The sequence below is a fragment of the Haemaphysalis longicornis genome, unplaced genomic scaffold, assembly GCF_048455015.1.
Source record: "Haemaphysalis longicornis isolate Haplotype H1 unplaced genomic scaffold, Haemaphysalis longicornis Haplotype H1 scaffold_9, whole genome shotgun sequence".
NCBI lineage: Eukaryota > Metazoa > Arthropoda > Arachnida > Ixodida > Ixodidae > Haemaphysalis > Haemaphysalis longicornis.
In genome coordinates this window covers 143,969,315-143,991,699 of record NW_027526460.1, presented here as the reverse complement: position 1 = coordinate 143,991,699, position 22,385 = coordinate 143,969,315, and the positions used below count along the sequence as shown (strand labels likewise).

The 22,385-nt window shown below is 49.1% G+C and overlaps 1 pseudogene across 1 annotated transcript in view; it reads left to right on the top strand.

Moving 5' to 3' along the window:
• Positions 1-22,385, top strand: part of LOC144152662 (dnaJ homolog subfamily C member 13-like) — a 144,133-nt pseudogene that overhangs the window by 74,359 nt on the left and 47,389 nt on the right. Inside the window, exons 23-31 of the transcript XR_013319203.1 lie at positions 1,168-1,508; positions 5,771-6,085; positions 8,067-8,145; positions 8,232-8,552; positions 10,860-11,231; positions 12,314-12,586; positions 13,571-13,687; positions 19,799-19,976; positions 21,089-21,180. The product of XR_013319203.1 is annotated as a dnaJ homolog subfamily C member 13-like (transcript). The remainder of the gene's footprint in view (positions 1-1,167; positions 1,509-5,770; positions 6,086-8,066; positions 8,146-8,231; positions 8,553-10,859; positions 11,232-12,313; positions 12,587-13,570; positions 13,688-19,798; positions 19,977-21,088; positions 21,181-22,385) is intronic.

Below are 22,385 nucleotides of genomic sequence, written 5' to 3'. Positions count from 1 at the left end.
GCCCGCGCCACTTCGCGGCTGGAGCCAACGTTGGCTGGAGCCGACGCCATGTTGACGCCGCCGTCCGCGCCGCGCGCAGCGTGGGGGTGGTTTCCCGGCGGTGTCAGCGCGCGTTTGGCGTGCGCACAGCGTTTTCGCGAGCAGAAAGCAACAACACCGATACAGTCTGCGAAAGCACGCACCGTTTGCCGTGTATACGCTTCGCCACTTTGCTGCTGAGACACGCTCTGAATTTATTTATTTTTTTTTAGTTTTGAGTGGTTCGAATATTTCGAACCATAAAAGTGTCATTCGAATCGAATCGAATACCAAAAAATTCGAATCGAATATTCGAAGTTTCGAATATTCGCACACCCCTACTGCAAACAGTCTGGGAAACTGTTAAAGTGCTGGCGTCGCAAAAAAGCCCAAGAAATAACCCGAGACCCCACAGTCAGGAGGTCCAGAAGTACCTGAATGAGCCCCTGATCCCCAGGAAGAATGACCCTTTGCTATACTGGAGAGAGCACGGCGCTGCACTCTACCCTGGTATTGCCAAAATTGCCTTGCGGTACCTTCCTATCCCTGCTACAGAGGTGCCTAGTGAACGCATGTTTTCTACTGCGGGTAACACTGTGACATCGCGCCGAGAGAGCCTGAAGCCAGCTCACGTGGAGCAGATTGTGTTTCTTCATGACAATTTGTAATACCTTTAACATGACAGTTTGTGATTTCTTTAATTCCTTTTAGTGTATTTGCTATTTAGAGCTCAAGGTCATGAGCATGTGTTTGTTAGTGTCCAACCTACTTTTTCTTCCAAATAAAAGCTTTGGTATTCGATATTCGATATTTTTGTCCACTATTCGACACTATTCGATTCGAATTCGATTCGAGATCAAATTTCACTATTCGCGCACCCCTAATGATTTGTGCTTGAGTTGATGTACTGTAATCACTGGCAACGACTAGACGACAGCGCCTTCCAACTCCAAAGCAAGCACTTTGCAAGCATGTACAGTATGACGCGAAAAACACAGCATAAACGCAATCATGGACCACGGTTTTACTCTTGCAGTGTACATGCACGAGCAAATGTGGAGCTGAAATGCAGCAGGTAGTAGGTATCACTGGAAGCGTCCTCCCACGGGGGCGGTCATTTTGAAGGGGGCGGTCTCCTTCCGATTGCAGGTGCTGCTGACCTTTGACCCGCAGCTGGTGGAGCAGACGTGCCAGCTGCTGCTGCAGGTGATGGAGGAGAACCCCGCCGTGCAGCGGCTGTACGCGACGGGCTTCTTCTACTTTGTGCTGCTCTACACGGGCTCCAACCTGCTGGCCATTGGGGAGCTGCTGTTCCGCTCGCACGGCTGCCAGGCGCACCGCTACGACGAGGGCACCCAGCGCAGCATCCTGGGGCCCCTGCTGCCCGAGGCCATGGTCTGCTTCCTGGAGAACCACGGGCCGGCCAAGTTCGCCGAGATCTTCCTCGGGGACTTCGACACGCCCGAGGCCATCTGGAACGCCGACATGCGGTAGGCAGGGAGGAGGGCACGACTGGGGGGCGATTCCACGAGAGAACGAACATGCGTGTACACGACCATTTTTTTTTCATTCTGGTTTTTTTATTATATATGCGCGCAATATGGAAACCCCCGAAAATCAAGTTTGTTTTCTCCTGAGGTGCGTAGTTCGGGAGAAAAAAATGTTTGAATGTGCCCGGAGCGCAGCGGTGGTTTCGGCAACTGCAGATTTTTCCAAGTTTGCGTCTCTGTGTACGTCAAGGAGTACAAGGGGTGTGTATAAAATGTTTTGGGCCATAAACTAGACCAGAATGCTAATCTGTATAAATCAAAATCAGCGTCCTGCAGCGAACAGAAAATTTAAAAAAAAATCGTGAAATCGGCCCAGACGATAATTTGTTAGTGTTTTTGACGCCCCCTATCTACATTTCTTCTTTTCTGAAAAACTTGTAAGTCGGCCATTTTATTGGCCATACGTATCTGAACGCAAAAACAAAAGATGGTGTTTGGAGAAAATTTAGAAGTACTAAAAAAAATTGAATAACTTCGGCTCTTTTTCAGAAATTGCGCAAATTCAAAACTCAATATAAAAAAAACCCCATACTCGATTTTCTTCAAAATTGCGAAAATAAGACTCCTTTACTTGGACAACAAAACTGTGGAAAAACATGTTGCATCATTTTGTTGAGAACAAAGTTATAAGGGGCCAAACTTCGTGCTCGCGCGACGCGTCTTGGCGCGCCGCGGTAAGTTGCGGCCGCTGTTGCCGGACGTTGCGCGGGTGTACACGGGCGGTAATTCATATTCCACTGCCACATGCCGGCACGGTCAATCTCTCTCCAGTATTCCCAGACGAAAAAAACTATTCTGGAGATTCTTCTGTTTTTTTTTGTTTTTTTTTTGCCCGCCTCTGTTTCCCTAATTTGTTCTTTAACGAGCTAACTTTCTGGCCGATACCAGCTCGAAAGCGCTCCTTTGCGAACGCCACTCTTCTTATAGGGAAAGGAAAGAAGGATTCGAAACAACAGGAAAAGTTTTTCCGGTGGTTATATCGGGTAGAAGTGGTAGGAGTGGTCGAAATTTTCTATTATTATGGCGCTTGGGTCACAGCATGAGTAAATTACTGAAGGTATTTCAGTTTTTTCTCAAGAATATTTATTCAAGCAAAAAGACACAAGTTTGGAAATTGGCTGTCAGACTATCGTGATTAATTATTTACAGTCAGGAACACAGCAAAAGGCATACGTGTGGGAATACAACTCAAGTAAAATATTTATAATATCTGCACCACAGCTTCCTCGGGCGCTCATACAGTCAAGCACAGCCACTTCGCAGACGTGTAGTTTGCTCTGGAACGTTCGTACAGCTGATATTTCTTCTTGAAATGGCTGGCTGCACCGTCACTAACGTAAACAACGTAGCTGTACACAGGGGCACTTTCTTCCAGGCATTCGTGCACCTTGTGGAGCGAGCGCATAGCATGCATGTGCGGTATCGTGTTGCATGTGATCGCTAACTACTGCGAAGCTCTGAACTGATTTTCTTGTAGTTACAACGCACGTAAACAGTGAAACCTGTGTTTTGTGCCAGTGGTACGACTGGACTTCATTTGGCAGAATAACTGTCAAATTTTCAGAGAAGTCGAAGTGCAGTACAATGCTTGATCGCCGTTCGCATCTTTTCGCTTCGTTTATGGCAATGGCCTGGGTCCGCCTAATAGAGTCATGGGAAATCCACTTGGTGACCCATTTGCCTAGCTCCTTCACGAATGCAGCTGGCGGTAGACTCTTTTTTATCAGAGAACCAATTTCCCATACAGCGTATGTGACGTCTTCTTCGTCCGAAACGCCCAAAGCGGACATGGTAAGGTTGTCGGACATTGGGAATTGCCGGCACGCGCCCAAGAAACACTGCGTCGATGGTGAGGTGCAAAGACAAAGCTCCTTTAAGTTGCTCATTCTTCGGTCAACCCCTGTAACAATTTGCAGGGCCAAAGCAGACAGGTCGGCATTCGCACAATAAACGCAGACGCAGACTTCATGCTGGGGTGAGTGCAAGACTTGGGCGGGAATGAACTGTGGGTGGGTGAACGGGTCACACATTTTTTTTTTTCAGAACATCCGCTAGGCTTCCCCTGCCACATCTATCAGGATAAGAGTGTGCGGATAGTCGAGCAAGCAAACACGCGCACAAATCCACGTGCAAACACTTAGGCACAAACTAAAGCATCCACCCGTGAAAAAAAAAAAAAAAAAAAACTTTTAAGGGGAGGAGTCAAAAGCAAACAAAAATATGGCAAGAGTAAAGCAAAGGGAAGCATCCGTTGAGAGCCCATCAACCAGTGAGTTGAAGGACAGAAAAGGACGGGGCACTAGCCTCCCCTTACTGCAATTTTCGTACGCAAGCGTATCAAAATAGTTAGTAATACTGTAATGTACGCTTCGCCTTTGTGATATGTGACTAAACAATAAATATACGGCAATAATATGACAACAGACCGGAATTTAATAATACGTCAAGAAGCCAGGTACCCGACCGCACCTGATTCTCATTCCAGTAAAATAGGTTCGCGTGCACGTGGCGTCTCCGAAAAGCCTCCTACGGCCTCGTAAGCCGTGGTGCAGGTGTTTGTTTCCTGGTTAGTTATTTTTAAGGTCGTTCTCTCATGTTTGCCTCAAAGAATGCGGTGGGATACCCTGTACTGACGCCAGCGCACCATGCACCACCAGCGGAAATGCGCCCGTCGTGGTGGGGAACTGATTAGGGTCTGAAGGTCAATCCATTCCCTCCCTTGTAACTGCCCGAGCGCCATCTGTTTCGGTTGCCTGCGCATCGGAGGAACCTTTGTTGTTTTTGTTTTGCATCCCGCAAAATACTGGCGCCGCAAAGGAGCGCTTTCGAGCTGGTATCGGCCAGAAAGTTAGCTCGTTAAAGAACAAATTAGGGAAACAGAGGCGGGCAAAAAAAAAAAAAAAAAAACAGAAGAATTTCCAGAATAGTTTTTTTCGTCTGGGAATACTGGAGAGAGATTGACCGTGCCGGCATGTGGCAGTGGAATATGAATTACCGCCCGTGTACACCCGCGCAACGTCCGGCAACAGCGGCCGCAACTTACCGCGGCGCGCCAAGACGCGTCGCGCGAGCACGAAGTTTGGCCCCTTATAACTTTGTTCTCAACAAAATGATGCAACATGTTTTTCCACAGTTTTGTTGTCCAAGTAAAGGAGTCTTATTTTCGCAATTTTGAAGAAAATCAAGTATGGGGTTTTTTTTATATTGAGTTTTGAATTTGCGCAATTTCTGAAAAAGAGCCGAAGTTATTCAATTTTTTTTAGTACTTCTAAATTTTCTACAAACACCATCTTTTGTTTTTGCGTTCAGATACGTATGACCAATAAAATGGCCGACTTACAAGTTTTTCAGAAAAGAAGAAATGTAGATAGGCGGCGTCAAAAACACTAACAAATTATCGTCTGGGCCGATTTCACGATTTTTTTTTAAATTTTTTGTTCGCTGCAGGACGCTGATTTTGCGTTATACAGATTAGCATTCTGGTCTAGTTTATGGCCCAAAACATTTTATACACACCCCTTGTACTCCTTGACGTACACAGAGACGCAAACTTGGAAAAATCTGCAGTTGCCGAAACCACCGCTGCGCTCCGGGCACATTCAAACATTTTTTTCTCCCGAACTACGCACCTCAGGAGAAAACAAACTTGATTTTCGGGGGTTTCCATATTGCGCGCATATATAATAAAAAAACCAGAATGAACAAAAAATGGTCGTGTACACGCATGTTCGTTCTCTCGTGGAATCGCCCTGGGGGGCCTTTTTCAGAGCCTAGTTTCAACGTTTCTGCTGCGGTGGGTGCAGACAGTGTTCTGTGGGCTTGATAATTTGTGCGCGTAAAGCAACTTGCATCGTGTCAGATGGGCACAACACAGGTATGGGAAGGGGGTGTGCCGCAGGCATGCCTGGCGTGAAGTGAAGGGAAAAAAGAAGACGACGACCCAAAAACACCCCAAGAGCACCATCATCATCACCGAGCGCATGTTTGGACTGTGACATTCTTCAGCTTGTTTGGACTAATGACCTTTTTTACCGAGGCTTAGCTGTGCTTACCTGTTCTTAGTCTTGCATCTGTGTATCCGTGTCTGTCGTGTGTATTTATTTGGGTTTCGGGTATTACGTAAAAACATAGTCTCGTCTGAAGATTTTCTTCTTCAACCTGTCAATGCCCCGAGAAGTAATGGGCGCTCAAACTGCACGCAGGCGCTTCATGATGGGCAAGATAGCGAGCCACATCGGGGACTTCACGCCGCGGCTCAAGTCGAACACGCGCGCCCAGTACGAGTACTGCCCGATCCCGGCGGTGCGCTACCCTCAGCTGCAGCACGAGCTCTTCTGCAACATCTACTACCTGCGGCACCTGTGCGACACAGCCCGCTTCCCGGACTGGCCCATCGCCGACCCCGTGGCCCTGCTGCGTGACGTGCTCGAGCGCTGGCGACAGGAGCTGGACCGCAAGCCGCCGCCCCTCACCCTCGAGGAGGCCTGCGCCACCCTGGGCGTCACCCCCGAGCAGAGGTCAGTCTCGCGCTGCCTACAGTAAGAGGGGAGGCCACGACCCATGTCAGTCTCCCCATTGTGATTTTAAGTGCAGCACTTTAGGGGCTCGTCTTGTCGTCGTAGCTCGCTTGCTGGACCCAAGTAGAGCCACACGGCGTTCCGTCGTAGCGGCGTAAGCCAGAGGCCTCGATAGCCAAGCGGTTTACATAGTCATAAGCGTTTGAAACTCGTAAACCGCTGGCACTTGTCATACATCTCCCTGTTGTTTAGCGCAAAGAAAACTGCAGCTACATTTGAGGCAAGATATACGTAATTAACCGGGAATGCCCGCGTTCATTTAGTTAGGAATGCTTGTTGGTTGGTTTTTGTGATAGTAAGCAAAAAAAAAAGTGGCAGTGCAACGCCGGCATGTGTGGGAGGAAAAGCAAGCACAGAAAGACAGAACTCCGCTGGCGCAGTTTCAGGCAGTGGGCATGCGACTGCTGCGAAGGCAGGAAATTTGAGTTGCATTGGGTGGTAGCAGTGAGCGGATAACGGTGCCACAGCCCGTTATGGGGAATCACTGCGCTGCACTTCCGACAGCTTTCACGTTGAGTGGAACGGCTTAGTAAAAAGCACCTATCAAATCCTTTCACTGCAGCAGCTGAAAGGAAGCCAGCGAACAGCGGCGGCATTGCTTGTGTGACAGCACGCGCACACACAAGAATGTCCGAACTTTCAAAACACCGGAAAGAGATCTTTCGCAGAGTTCCTAAGATGTCTGCAGAATGGTAATATCTAAACAGTAGTAGATCGTGGCTATACTTACTTTGGGGACATGCAGATTGACCATAACCTCAAAGTGTTTTAGATGTTGTGAAAAGTGTTGCAGGGTCCTTTTAAGGTGGGGACGTGGTTTCTACAGTAATTACAATCCAGCCCACTTACTGTAACAAACTCCATTGTCGCCCTGAATTCGTTCTGTACGTCCTCAGTTCGTAATGAGTGTAATAGCGCTTTGTGCATGCGATGCAGCAAGCATGTGACTAGCACACTGTTGCGGTCGCAAACATTACCTGCACAACACGTGGTACGGCCAGCCGGCCAGTTAGGGCGTTAGCTGCAGCAGTGAAGCTACGCAGGCAAGTTTGCCTCTCATGCGTCAGTCGTGAACTCCTGGGCCAAACAAAGTTACACATGCCAGAAAACAGCTAAACCCTGATGATACGACTTTTAAGGGACCGCGCGAAAGCGGTGTATGACCAGGGGGCCGTGTGACCGGTGTGCGAGTAAATGCCAGCCTAGTAGACTCTCTCACGCGACGGGTGGGCGAAGAACATGTTAACATGTTTTCGCGTGATTTGCGAACCTTCTGCTGAAATTGCAAGTTAAAACTATTTTGTGCCTCCCCCCCCCCCGCCCTCCCCCTCCATGGCATCCGAGCTAGCTCGCCAGCCAAGCACTGCGCGCTACGCGACCCCCGTGCAGTCCCATGCTATTTATAGCCCGCCAGCCTTGCGCGGGAGAGATAAGGCCGATGTGGTCGAGCAAATTGAAGGTGGGAAAGGCGAGTGTGAAACTGCCAAGGCCAGGCGAAACGAACGATAGTACGAGATGGCGATGGAAAAAAGGTGTCAAAGAATTGAGCGGAGCGACGCCACTTTGAAAGACCGATAAGCAGAACCAACCAATTGAAACACACGCTCACCTGCCGTCAGGACCATGAGGGACAGGCATCTGCTGACTTGTCTCGGTGCCAAGTGGGTGAGGGGCTGCATTCGAATCCGTTGCTTTTGACCCTCTCCTCCTTTCCTGGCTCCAAGCCAGACTGTTGTACGAATAGGTAGGCCTTTGTTCACATGATGCTTCGGATTAGACACCATCGAAGGGAAAATGTGCCTGGCAGTAGCGCCTGTCGCTATCTGGGGCTGGGCACGCTGTTCTGTCGGTACAGTACAACTTTTGAGCCCCGTTGAGTCCCGTGTGTTGTTGAGGCCGGTGCTCACCTTTCCTCGGGCAGGTCGGACGACTCGGTGATCCGGAGGGCCTACTTCCGGCTGGCGCAGAAGTACCACCCGGACAAGAACCCCGAGGGCAGGGTGAGCCGGCTGCTGCTGCCCCTCCTGTGGGCAGAAGACGCTGATGCAGTGGCTGGCCCCCTGCCCCTGATTGATTAAACACGCAGGACCAGTTTGAGAAGGTGAACAAGGCGTACGAGCTGCTGTCGGACAAGAGCCAGCGCTGCCTGGACGGGCCGGACCCGGTGAACCTGCAGCTGCTGCTCAAGACGCAGGCCATCCTGTTCAGCCGGCATGGGGCTGACCTGGAGCCGTACAAGTACGCGGGCTACGGCCTGCTGCTGCGCCTCATGGAGGCCGAGCTGGATGACCCCCAGCTGCGCAGCAAGGCCACCCCGCTGCTGGGCGTGGCCACCGAGACCGCCTGGCACACGCTGCGCTGCTCCCCGCTCAATGTCGAGGAGCTGCGCCGCGAGGGCGGCCTCCAGGTGCGTGTGACGTGAGGCGGCAGCTGCGGGTTTGTTCGTCCCCCGTGCTTGCGTACATGTGTGCTCGGGCAGCAGTTGTGGAACGAAAATTCAGAGCCTTTCCACTCTGCACGAGCGATGGGAGATCTTGATGTCCAGCCCCGACCTGTCGACGAAGCAAGAGCTCGCGTCCAGGGGCCAGGAGCTATTAGACTCGTATGGGACTTGTAAATAGGGTTCCACCCCATCTGACGCCTGCACGCATCACCTGAAATGGGCTCAACAAAAGTTCTCTCTCTCTCTCTCTCTCTCTCTCTCTCTCTCTCTCTCTGTATATACAGTGGAATCTCGGTCATACGAATCTCAAGGGGCGGCAAAAATATTCGTATCACCCGAAAATTCGTATCATCAGGAAACGAGAAAAAATGGAAATGTGCTGCGCATGCGACAGGCGGCGGCAATATGGCGTCGGCTCTTGCCGCGAAGAGGTGCAGGTAGCTTCAGCAACCGCTTCTAACCTTTTGTTAAAACGGAGCTCAATGTGTAAATTAAATTGCTCATGCGGGAAAGGAGCTGACAGTATGGGAGAAGCACTATAAAATGTCATCTACGCCAAATATCCACCGCGGAGGTGGCCCAGCCAGCTGCTGCTAGCGCTCCGAAATTGCCGCAATCACAATGAGGCGCGCGTCTCCCTATTGGCGCAAGTCGTGAGGCTCCTCCCAATGCAGTTAGCGGTAACCGAGGCAGAAACTGGCGCCTGGGTGCCGGGCTGAATCGTCAGCGCGGGCGTCAAAAGAACGCGCGCTCATCGCCGACGCGACGCGCGCACACGAACTCAAGCCTGAACCGCATGCCATCCGGGCGCGTCGGCGTTTGCGCGCGCGTTCTTTAAAATGACGCGCGCCGCAGTGGGAGGAGCCTGCCGACTTGCGCCAATGGGGAGGCACGCTCTTCATGGCGGCAGTTTGAAAGCGCTCCGGACAGCCCGCTGGCTCCGCCGGAGATGTTTAGGCTTACCACGGTGGCGGATATTTGGTAGGCGCTTTCCCTAGCCGCGCGGACGATGCTCTACAGTGTCGTTTTCGGACTCATCAGCTCCCTTACTTCATAAGCAACTTCTTTTGTTCTTTAAAGAGCGGTCAGAAGCGGTCGGTCGAGCCACCCGCCCTACTTCGCGGCCGTTGACGCCGCCATGTTGCCGCGGCTTACCGCGCCGCGCGCCGCATGCGGGTGGTATTCGCGGTGGCGTCAGCGCGCCTGTGGCGTGCGCGGCGCGTTTTCGTGAGCAGAAAACGCTCCATGCAGTTCACGCTTAATGATTTTGTGCCTGCGTGCGACCAAGGCCACACGGCCGCACAAACACTCCCGCCTCCCGTCCACGCCGCAGTCATCTGCTCGCGGCTCGCGTGTTCGTATCACCCGCACCGGGTGATAAATGCGAACGGATCATCCGAATTTTTTTACATTGCGTACAATGCATTTTGGCCGGGGAATTTTGAAAATTCGTATCACAACGAAATTCGTATCAACCGAATTCGTATCACCGAGATTCCACTGTATATATATATACACACACACACACACTCTGCAAAGCTGTAGATATGGTGGGTTTTGCTGTAGAGGATTTACATACTATCGTTATTGGGTCATGTTGGTGTTCTAAGCTGGCAAGTTGCTCTTGGTCCGGGAGGGATTCGCAGCTACTCGACGAGCTGGAACTTGAGGTGGCAACGGCGGCGGCTGCACGTTCAATGGCAGCGGAGTTTCATCGCTTTCGCGCCCATTCACGCTTCTGTGCATGTTGACACTCCTTCAATTGCTGCTGTTCTTCCTCTAAGTGAATGACGCATCCGTCCCATGGAGAGTTAAAAGTGCAACTGCTGATAAGAGTTGCTATCGCCGTTACCAGCCGATTGTGCAAATTGTGGAAGAGGCATCGATGGTGGCAAGGAGTGCAAAACTTGTCAAAAAGGCGGCGGCAGTGGCGAGGAGGAGTGTAGAACTGGTGCCGACTAAATTGTCGCCTCTGAAAGAGAAACTCAGCATCCTGCCATATACAGCTTTGCAGGTTGTGGAGGAAGTTTCTTGGGCGCATTTGCGTATCTGAGCACGGAGGTTTAATTTTGGGATATTATGTGCACTTGGTTCCAAGGAAAAATTTGTGCGTACCATATTTTTTAAGGGTGTGCGAATAGCGATTTTTGGTTTTCAAAGCAAGTGTGTAGTGAATAATGATTTTGTTCGAATAGTTGCAAATCGAAGCAAATATCTAATGATCTTCAATAAGAAAACCTAAATTTGCAATTGCACTTGCACGACGCGCAGTTGCTGGGGCGGTGCATCTCTCGGAGCGTGGAAATGCTGAGCCACAGCTCGGAGCGGGGCTCCCTGGAGGTGGAGGTGCTGACGCACGCGGGCCGCTGCCTGGCCGTGGCCGGGGGCTCGGCGGCATGCCGGCAGGCGCTGTGCGCCATCGACGGCCTGGCGCGGGACCTCTGCCGGGGCCTGTACTACGGCCACCTGCCTGAGCTGGGGCTGTCCCTGGTGCGGTGCGTGGGCGCCCTGGCGGCCGAGGGGGCCCTGCAGGGCTCCCTGCTGGGGGCGGGCGCCCTCTTCCACCTGCTGCTCACGGCCTTCCAGTACGACTACACGCTGCGCGAGGGCGGCGTCGAGGCCTCCATCGAGACCAACCAGCAGGCAAGAACCCTGTTGTTCGGCCCGAATGGCACGTTCGACTGTAATAGTTGGTCACACCGGCTTGCCAGTGACATCTGAAGCGGAACTCTCAGTTGTGTCCATTTCATGTCCACTTCAAAGTGAGCAAGCCGTAAAAGCAAGGCATTGGTTTTCATGCAAGTGCAACTACGTACGATTGAAGTGGACGCGCAATGGACATTTTTGAAATGGACACAACTCTGAATTCCTCTCCTGCACAAATAAATGTAATGCACATCACCCACACAAACCAGCTGTGGATAATGTGCAAGGAATGTAGTGTTCTGTTACAGTTACAGTGGCTTGGATGAAGTGCTATTGTTTTAACCTCGGAAAGCATGCATCCGTGGCAGTGTTGTCATGCAGGTGATGTGAATGACTTGAAACTTGCAGATGACCCCGCCTTGTTCAGAGGGGTGAATACATGTCAAGAATGGCCCAGGCTCTCCATTTGAAAAGCTCAGTCATAAGCAGCTTTCCGGACAATTTCAAAGCTTCCCACGGCGTGTTTAGGCACATTGCCCTAGCTGGTTGGGAGTTTAGGGTATGCAGTTTCATTTTGTGTATAGTAAAAACTCGTTATTTAACTTGTCTTGGTCCTTTTCCAGAACAAGTACAACTGCTTTAACAAATTACCCAAACCAATGTGGTCACTCTTTCCTTCAAACACACTATAAAGCATTGTTTTTTATTTCTTGGTTATGTCTATTCAAAGATAGCATTGAACAAAAAAAAGGAAAGAAGAAAGAAAACAAGGGCAGATACAAGATGAGAACAACTCGGAGCAGTTCTTATTGTCTTCTGAGTGTCCTTGTCCTTTTTTTCCCTGCGGTCTTTGAATCAAGTACCAACACGTCCAATTTTGCAATTCTGCACGTTAATGGTTACATCAAGGTTTGAGTGTGTGAGATTGTAAAGGCAGAGGATGTCTGAGCACGGGTTCTTTTCCATGGCGTGCTGCAACAGCCACTGCAAGAAAGCCAGGCCAGTTGGTGCATACTGGGATTGGCCCATGGGCCCCCGCAGTCAGTCATCAGTCCCCCCTGCCCTTTCCGTGCGTGCAGGAGGTGGCCAACCGTCTGGCCGAGGAGAGCGTGGAGGCGTGTGCGCGGCTGGCCGGCCTGGACGGGGCGTGCCCGCCGCACGACGGGGCGCGCAAGGCCCTGTCGGCGCTGCTGACGCCGTACCTGGCACGCAAGCTGGGCGTGCTGCCCGCGCCTGAGCTGCTGCGCATCCTGACGGCCAACACGGAGAACCCATACCTCATCTGGGACAACGGCACCCGCGCCCAGCTCAAGGACTACCTGCTCGAGCAGCAGCGCTCGGTCGTGCGCTCGGTGAGGCCCCCCTCTCTTGGCCGGAAAGGCTCGCCTTCCTTCCTTCCATGGGGGGGAGCGATGGGGGTCAGCCACAGGTCAGGGAAAGCAAGCTCTCCACAGCTGGTTCTTGGTGTTAAGGGAAGTGACACTTCTTGTGGGGACCAACCCTTTTTCCCCTCGTGCTCAGCCATCAGCCCAGTGAGCTGTCAGGCATGAGCCACCCGGTTCCTCGTTCGCTCGGTTCCTCGCTCGGTTCCTCACTCGGTTCACTTTTGGCTCAATAAAACGTGCTGTCAGATTAGTTGGTACATACTGAAGACTGGGGCGGTGGCAGGCGAGACAGGCGCTACTAACAACCTGTTAGTAGCGCCTGTCTCGTCTGCCACTGTCTTCGTCTTCTCTGCGCTGTTTTGGCCATAAGCTGCACAAGGAGCGAGGGACAGACGCCCCTTTATTAGCACAGAGGAGCTTCATTCCATGACTTTTCTTTTCATTTGCTCTGAAAGGCACCATTTTTCTGCGTAATAAGTCAGCTCTGCAACTATGAAGAGTTGTTTTGACTTCACGGGCTTCACTAAACTTACTACACTCCACAGACTAACAACACATCCTCATTCTTCTGGACGCAAAACTTCTCCAGGCTTAACTTTCACTAGGCTTTTGATTTCACATGACTCATGGGCCAACCGATCTTCTCGCTAATTCAGTAAGCTGCGCAGTTGGTGCAGTCAAGCCATTTCAGACATGCTTTGTGCATCACAGGTAACATGACCAAATTATCAAGGAGATTGAAGAAGTGAAAACAGCACTTTTAAATTGATTTTTCTACTACACACATTCACGTTGACACACCCCGAGTGCTTAAAACATGGCCTAGGCACTCCAGACTCCCATCTGCTCGAGTAGTATCCCACAGTGCTTTGGAATAACCCGAGCGTGCGTTTAGTAGAGCCCGGTACCTGATGGCCACGTGGGGGCCTCTTGCTCTTCTTCTTTGCGCAGGGCGAGTGTGACGAATTGTACGGAGCCGGCTTTGTGTACAGCGCCCACAAGGAGGAGCTGGTGGTGGGCGAGATCTTCGTGCGCGTCTACAACGAGCAGCCTGGCTTTCCCCTCGAGGTGCGTCTCCTCCCCCTCCTCCTCCTCCTCCTCCTCCTCCTCCTCCTCCTCGTGTTCTTCTTCTGGTTGGGCCAGGGCACTCTTCGCCACTGGCTTTTTCCATTGGGGCATGGCAACAGAATTTTAACCATTTCAGCCCTGATTCTTTTATTTAAAGCAAAACAACGTTTTCTGTGTGTTTTCCTAAATTTCAGGCTCCCATAAGCCCCCAAACAAGAAATAGAGCTGGACGTTCAAAAAATGACAGACTTATTAATGAGGCAATTAATTACAATGAAAAATGTTATGTCAAGCAGAGACATCACTTTTGCATATTTTCCTAAACTTTATGACTACATGAACCTGCAAACAAAAATCAGCTTGCTAATGCACGTATTTATACATTTACAAGCTTGGGAATAAAACTCGGACCGCCATTTTTTTTCAGCCTCCATGTCGTAATTTCGTCATCACCGCAGCTTCTTCTTCTTGGTAGCGCACAGCTCCACTAAAATTAAGTAACAGTGATATCTATCGCAATAGGCATCAACGAAGAACAATTCACCAAAAAAGTAGCAGTTTTGGCTTCGTTCTCTATGTGCTAGAGCAGTAATTCTCAAATGGGGGTCCGCGAGAGCATTTGAGGGGTCCGCGAAGCCTCCCTCAAAACTTTCCCCCCGCTATTCTTTTCTCGATTTTGCCAGCACCGGCTTGCAATTCAAAAAGGTGGCTTCGTCGCATTACATGTACGTTTAGTTTCTCCACGTAGCACATATTTGAACATCTCATTTTTGCACAACTCACTAGCTATGAGAAGGAAAAAAATACAGACCGAGAAAAGGCAGCGTATAGGTATTTAGAAGAATTTAAATTCAAGAGGAAATTGTTTGACATTATGGCCCGCTTAGTCATTAAAGTCAAGCAGAAAAGGCGGGCATTGGATAAGTCTGTGGGCGACGTGAGCTGCAAGCGCAAATTGTTTGACATTATCACACCGATCAACGTATGCTCCATCGTAGGGTCCCCCATCACTTTCGGAAGACCGGAAGGGGTCCCCGGGGCAGTCATGGCTGAGAACCACTGTGCTAGAGGAACTTTTATGTGATGGCATCCATCGACACCACCAGGGCTGAAAGGGTTAACACCACTCAGTGCAGCTCCAGAAAATATATGTACTCAGAATAAGAACTGCACAGGAGCATGTGTCAGCAGCAGCATTTCTCATTTTTCTTTTCTTTCTTTCTTTTTTTTTTTTCCCTTAAGGGAAGGTTTTTCTTGGGTAGAAATATTTTACTAATGCGCTCCCCTTCTACAGAAACAAACCGTGAGAATTCGAGCACTAGTGAAAGAAGAGACTACTTTGCATTTACAGTCAAATCACAGCGTAACAAAACTGATGCAATGCACAAGAAATTTCGTTAAAGCGAAAATTTCGTGGCGACAAAACCTTCCTTTTAACTCTTTCGCTACCGCCGGAAAATTGACTAATTTTAGGGGTCCAAGAAAACATTTTTTTTCCTGCTCAAAAATTGGTTAGGCACTAATGTCAGGAGCACAAAATGCAGATTATTTAACGGCATTTCCAATAATACCAGTTTTTTAAAGGTTTTTATATATCATAGTTGTAAAAAATATATCAAAACCAAAATTTTTGTCAAGTTGTCGAAAAAAAATGATAAAAAAGGAGTTGTTTATATCAAACCACCGGTAGTAGAAAAAAATTAGAATATACATTTTGTAGGAAAACATTTCAAAAACATGCCCTAGAAAAAATGTCGACTTGCGCGGAACAGTTTGTCAGATATAAAAAAAAAACGTTAGCATGCACGGTGCTCGTGTCATGCGGTGAAGCCCAACCTCCAATTCAAAATGTGCAATTTCAGGTGGTTTCCTGCAATAAATCTGGCGGTTTGTCATTATCAGAGGCACCAATTTGCCCCCACATAACGTAAAAACATCTTGTTAATGGCTGACTTTGCATTTACAGCGACCACAATACTTGGGACAAGCACGCGATGCGGAAAAAAACATGCATGAAGTTGAAAACGGAACGCCGTGGCTGACGCTTGTTGTCGTTCACCGTCAGTTATCTCTCAAAACATAAAGCTGAGCTTTATTATCATCTTCTTACTCGCAATTGTAGCCTTGCTCGCAAAAATGAGGTACGATGAGCTAGAATCGGGCCCTGCGATCTTTGCCCGAGTAGCAGTTGCGCGCTGAAAAAGATCAGCACAACGAGCCTCCTCTATTGCAGCGCCACCTAACATTTTTCAAATGAAACAGTACAAAAACTTATCAGAGACTCCGTCCGAATAGACAGTTCAACTAAGCAGCAACATTCGACATCCGGATATACCCTCGCGTGGAAACGAAACTGGAAGGCGAACAGCTGGCAGTGTAAGGCCGGTTTGAAGCGCTGTCCTCGGCGGAACAGATATCTGGCGACTGGGTGTGACCTTTTGACTTGCATCTGAAGTTCTTATCGCAGAAAGCGGGTTAGGGTGGGGAGAAATCAGGAGCGCCGTGCTTTGTTCGAGGATCAGTCGCGGATGAAGTTGGGTAACTGCGTAGTAGCGCTAAATATGAATTTCGCGATGCAGAAACGAGACCGAAACTGTTGTAAACTGCTTGTGAATGGTATTGGGGTAAGTAGAACTACCACAGTACTTAGAACAACGTGCGCAAAGGCAATAAAACTGCCTAAAATCGTAAAGTAGCTTTGCAACCAGGCACTGCTTGACATTTTCAGCCGATTTCTGGGATTATTGCTGTCAGACCACAAACCTGACGATTGAAAATCGTTTGCTAGTTCCCCATTCACGCCCTGATAGCAAAAAACAAGCGCTGGTGCAGAGTAATTACGAGTTGCACGCATTCTTCGTTGGTAGCCGTGACGCGCAATGACCACGCCCCTTTTCCACACCCAGGTGATTCAAAAGCGTATCAAAAATCACGTTTCTGTTGCAAAAATGAAAACAAAACTGATTTTGAAAGGCCATTTTCTGATCTAACTCCGAACAGCTTTACTTGTTCGAGAAACGCCTGGAACGCTATGAAAAGGCGCTCCCAAAAGTATCGATCAAATTGATCGATTTTGATAGGCGCAGTAGCGAAAGAGTTAAGCGGCGAGATGGGGATTGAAGGCAATTTCTTCGTTTTTGGCCTAGAGTAATGAAATTTGGTAGGCACACTGGAAAACACTCCAAAGGGGGAAATTTAAAATTTCATTGTGATACCTCCAGTTATTTATTTTAACAGATTTACATGTTGCCCGCTCATGGAAAGCCTAGTGTGGTTTTTAAAGTCTTTGGGAAGTTGTGAATACTTTTCACTTGTAGTCAAAAGAAACTGCATGGTATGACAGCTTCACCTTTTTTTTAAACCCTTCATTTTTGTTCACATACATTTTCACTCATACCCAGTAGTACACAACTGACTTGGCCATAAATATCACATAAAAAATTACAAGGCTCTAGAAGGAAAATGCAAGAATGTCATACCCAGCAGAACTCTACAAGGATTGAAATAAAACAGACGGGGTCAAAATTTTCCCAGTGGTTGCCATGCTATCCTTTCCACAGTTGACAGAACAGGTCAGTTAGCAGAGACATTCAAACTGCACTACCAGCATAGTCCTTGCTGTCCTTGCTTGGGGACAACCTCACAGACCTCTGCCATTTGCTTTGGTGCATCTGGGATGCCTTCCTGGCTCATTGGAGGTTTTTATGTGCAGGCCTTTAGACGGTACAAGTACCATTTTACAAGTACAAGTACAAGTACTATACAAGTACAGTACATTAATATTAGTGTACGATGCTGTTCACCTTGAGGTGAAAAAAGTAGGGGTGTGCGAATATCAATTTTTTAAGTTTGAAGCGAATTCGAATAATAAAAACAAAGTTCGAATCGAATCGAATATTTTTCGAATACGAATACTTATTGTTTTTTGTAAAATTAAAGTTTTCACCATCTAGAGACACAATAACTGCAACTTTATTGCACAACAAATCATACAAAGTAAAATTAGGAATTACACAATACCATTGCACTCAACAGGTTAAGGTCTGCACTCACTTAAATGTTAACATGGAGAAAGGTTAACTGCTCGACATGTTCGCGGAGCAGTGACAACCTCCTGCTCGTCACGACTCCACCAGATACCGAAAACAGCTGCTCACTTGAGACACTAGTGGCTGGCATACCCGAGCCCGTGCACATTGCCGCGCGCTGATACAGTAAAATCTCGATGATACCAATCTCGCGGGACCGCGAAAAATATTCGTATCATCCGAAATTCGTATGAACTAACACAGAACAAAAAATTGAGCGCTGAAAAAAGTTTTCGTTTATTTCTTTCCTTACTTTCACGTGAAAAATTCGTGATTTTTTCTGCTTTTTTTAACCCCCATGTTGCAAAGCAGTCCTTTCTGGAGCACGTAAAGCTTCGCGCTAGTCTCCTCACTCACTGTGCCCAAGCTCGCTACACGCCGCAACTGTCAAGTGTGAACCGCATGGTGCGTTTTTGCACGCGATTCGCTCTCCTCGGCTCTGCGAGCGCTGTATTTTCACGCCCGCATCGACGATTTCGCGCCCGCGGTAGCGCCTACCTCGGTCAGAAAATGACGCACGACGCGCGCGGCAGAATGGAGGAGCCTGACTACTTGCGATGAGATCGAGACAGCCGGCTTGGCTCCGCCGGAGATGGTTAGGCTTAGCACCCCGGCAAATATTTTACGGGCGCTTTCTAGCGGCGCGGATGATGTTTTATAGTGCCGTTTTCGCGTGCATTATCAGCTCTTTTACCGCACAAGCAACTTCGTGTCTCCCTTGAGCCGCATTTTAAAGAGCGATTAGAAACGGTCGCTCGAGCGCCCGCGCCACTTCGCGGCTGGAGCCGACGCCATGTTGACGCCGCCGGCCGCGCCGCGCGCTGCGTGGGGGTGGTTTCCCGGCGGTGTCAGCGCGCGTTGGACTTGCGCAGAGCATTTTCGCGAGCAGAAAACAACAACACCGATACAGTCTGCGAAAGCACGTACCGTTCGCCGTGTATATGCTTCGCCACTTTGCTGCTGAGACACGCTCTGAATTTTTTTTTTTTTTTTTTAGTTTTGGGTGGTTCGGATATTTCGAACCATAAAAGTGTCATTCGAATCGAATCGAATACCAAAAAATTCGAATCGAATATTCGAAGTTTCGAATATTCGCACACCCCTAGAAAAAAGCTTTCTTACAGCACCGCCAAAATAGGCGATGTAAAGTGCCATTAAAAATGTAAAATTGAAAATGTTGCAGCCTTGCCATGTTTCTTATCATTTTAACGATGAAAATATTTGTAATCCCAGATGACATTGTATGAACGAAAGCAGTATTTGTAATCCCAGACTGTGTTGTGTGAACGAGTGTATAACCCCCGGCAAAGGTCGCTCAAAGTGAGGTGAGGGCACATTGCATTAGCCCTCCCCTTAAAATCCTCGAGGCACACGTTCACCTCAAGCGTAATTGGAGTAGCATTGCTGTGTTTAGCCACCTCACTATTGGCAATAAAAATTTCACTTCACAGACATTGGTTATTATTACTCGCACATTCATGCCGAATTTTCTGGAAAAAAAGTGGGTTCATTACGTGAGTAAATACGGTATGTTGTTTTTGATGAAGTCCATCTTTGGACCCACGCAACATCCCATAATCTGGCCCCTGTTCTCAAGCGTATCACTGTGATAGCATCACTGTTCACTACAACAGATAGAACGGCTAAACGGAAACCCAACCGATTGCGGAACCTAATCCAGGGAGAAAACATCGGCAAAACACACAGAGTACCTGAACTACACACATGCTACGCAGTAGCAGCCGGTTCGGGTGGCAGCCACGTTTTTGTTGCCATAGTGTCACCTGATTGGAAAGGCCATTTCAGCGAACCCAGCTGGAGAGATGTGAATAGCTTGAGGACAGCAGGAATAGCGGCTTGCTGAGGAAGGAGGTTTAGAGATGCTCTTGTATTGTTGCAGCACCCTGCATGCCCTTCTGTTTGCATTGCCTGAGCAGGAAACAGAGAGAAAAGGAGATGCGCACTGTGTTGTTGTTGTTCTTCTTTCCTCCTCACCCCACCCGCTTCTTCTCGCTGTGTGCAGAACCCGCGGCAGTTTGCCCTGGACCTGCTGGACTTTGTGGGCTCCCAGGCGCAGTACCTGCACTCGGCCCGCTCCCTGGAGGACGTCAAGGGGGGCGACGACAGCAACAACGCCCCCCGCGTGGCCCAGACCCAGCAGGCCCTGGAGGCCCTGCACAACGTGCTGCGCAACCACCCCGGTACGCCGCCCCCCCCCCCCCCCCGTGCGTCTCTAGGCCCACAGGCAACGCTCCCAGCTGTTGCCTGGCAACTCATTCTCTGGCTCGCACAGCATTCTTTTACATTGGGACCGTGATCGTTGGGCTTCACACGTGACAGACGCTGTTCTGCAAGGTGGAGCAACTCGCGCTAAAAACAAGCGCAAAATGCATCCCCTGCAGCAAACTGGACATGGTGCGCAGTGAAGCACCGTACAAAGTTGGCCGCCTACCTTCGGTAGCAGTGGCTGGCTTCCCCGCAGTGCACCTGTGCTTGCAGGGAAAGGTCATCAGCAGCTTTGTGCGGTGCTTCTGCCAGCAGGACGGCTCGTCCAGGAGCCTTCGGGGAGGTCCCGTATCCTCACTTCCAGCCGACAACACACATTCATGGTGTGGCTAATCACAGGATGACGAAGCACCTGCTGGATGAGAAGGCTGCTGCGCTGCTTTGCGTACTTGCAGGCTTTGCAATACTTTGGTAGCAATCTTTTTGCTTTGTATTTAGGACATTTGGAAGAACTACCTATACACTTAAAAATGCCTGGGGACCAAACAAACCAGCAGGAATGGTCTGCTGTAACCGGAAGTCTGTTGTTGCCAGATCCACTGCATTGAGCATGGTCTGTATATCAAAACCAGGCAGGGCACGAGAGGTGCAAGCAAGAGGCGAGAAAATGCTCGATTTTTTGCCACCCTCGGCGAAAGCCACCCCGATGTAAGAGCACCATGGCACTGGTTAGTTCCTGCCACTGTCGTAAGAATGGCTGTTTGAACCGCACACTTCTGCAAGTTGTTTTTTGAAAAGTGGGTGGACGAAGTTGTGCCGCGTTTCCTCTCCCTCGTCTCTTCAAAATGAAAGCGACCATCGTTGCAGCTCAGACGCCACCTCTGTGCTGCAACCAGGTGAGCACACTGGTTAGGGTCTTCCCCAGCAGGAGTGGCTGGCACGGAGCCCAACGTGGGGCACCTTGTTTGAGCCGCCTATTGGAAAACAAAGGAGCAAGCTGGAAGCTGCACATCTGCTCTGTGCGGCCACTCCTCACTCTCGCTCTCACCCCTCCCCTTCTCCCCTCTCCTTTTCTGTGTGCATGCAGGCCTGGAGAGCCTGTGCGTGGGCCACTTCCGGCTGCTGTTCTGCCTGCTCAGCCTGGACGGCTGCCGGGGCCTGCAGGCGGTCACAGTGCAGGTGAGCTGCTGCCGCTGCCGAGTGTGTGTGTGCGCGTTTCATGGCGGATAAGGGGGGAGGTGGGGATCGGAACAAAGTTCTCATTTCTTGGCGCAGTGTAATGAAATTTGGTAAGCACCTTCGAAAGCACTCCAAATGGTTATATGAAAAGTTTCATAATGACACCTTCAGTGTTTTTTGTGTTACGGAGATTTGCAGGTAGCGTGCTCGTGGAAAGCCTAGTGAAGTGACGAAACATGGTAGGAAGTTCTGAAGGCTTTTAAATTGTAGTCGAAAGAACACTACAGGGTATGACATTCTTTGAATTCTTTTTAACTCTTTCGTGACCGCAGGAAAATTGACCGATTTTGAGGGGTCTAAGAAAACGTTTTTTTTTTCTGCTAAAAGAATTGGTTAGGCATTAATTACTGGTACACAAAATGCAGATTATTCTTGCCCTCACTCTTGCCCTCGCTCTAGTAACACCAGTTTTTCAAAATTTTTTCATACATCATAATTGAGAAAAAAATATCAAAATCGAAATTTTTGTCAAGTTGTCGAAGAAAATGATAAGAATGGAGTTGTTTTAACAAACCACCGGTAGTAGAAAAAAATTACAGTATACATTTTGTAGGGAAACATTTCGAAAACACGCGCTAGAAAAATGACGACTTGCGCGGAACCATTTGTCAGATATTAGAAAAAATGTTAGCACGCGTGGTGCCTATGCCATGCGGTGAAGCCCAACCTCCATTTTAAAATGTGCAATTTTGGGTGGTTCCCTGGAAGAAATCTGGAAGTTTGACATTATCAGAGGCACCCACATAACGTAAAAGCATCTTGTCAATCACTGGGTTTGCATTTACAGCAAGCACAATATTTGGGACAAGCACGCGATGCGGAAAAACATGCGTGAAGTTGAAAACAGAACTCTGTGGTTGATGCTTGTTGACGTTCACGGTCAGTTATCTCTCAAAACATAAAGTTCAGCTTTATTATCATATTCTGACTCGCAATTGTAGCCTAGCTTGCTGGAATGAGGTGCAATGCGCTAGAATCGTGCCCTGCAAACTTTGGCCGAGTAGCTGTTGCGCGATAAAAAAGATCAGCACAACGAGCCTCCTCCATTACAGCGCCACCTGATACTTTTGAAATGAAAGGGTACAAAAACTTATCGAAGACTCCGTCCGAATAGACCAGTAGACAGTTCAACTAAGCAGCAACAC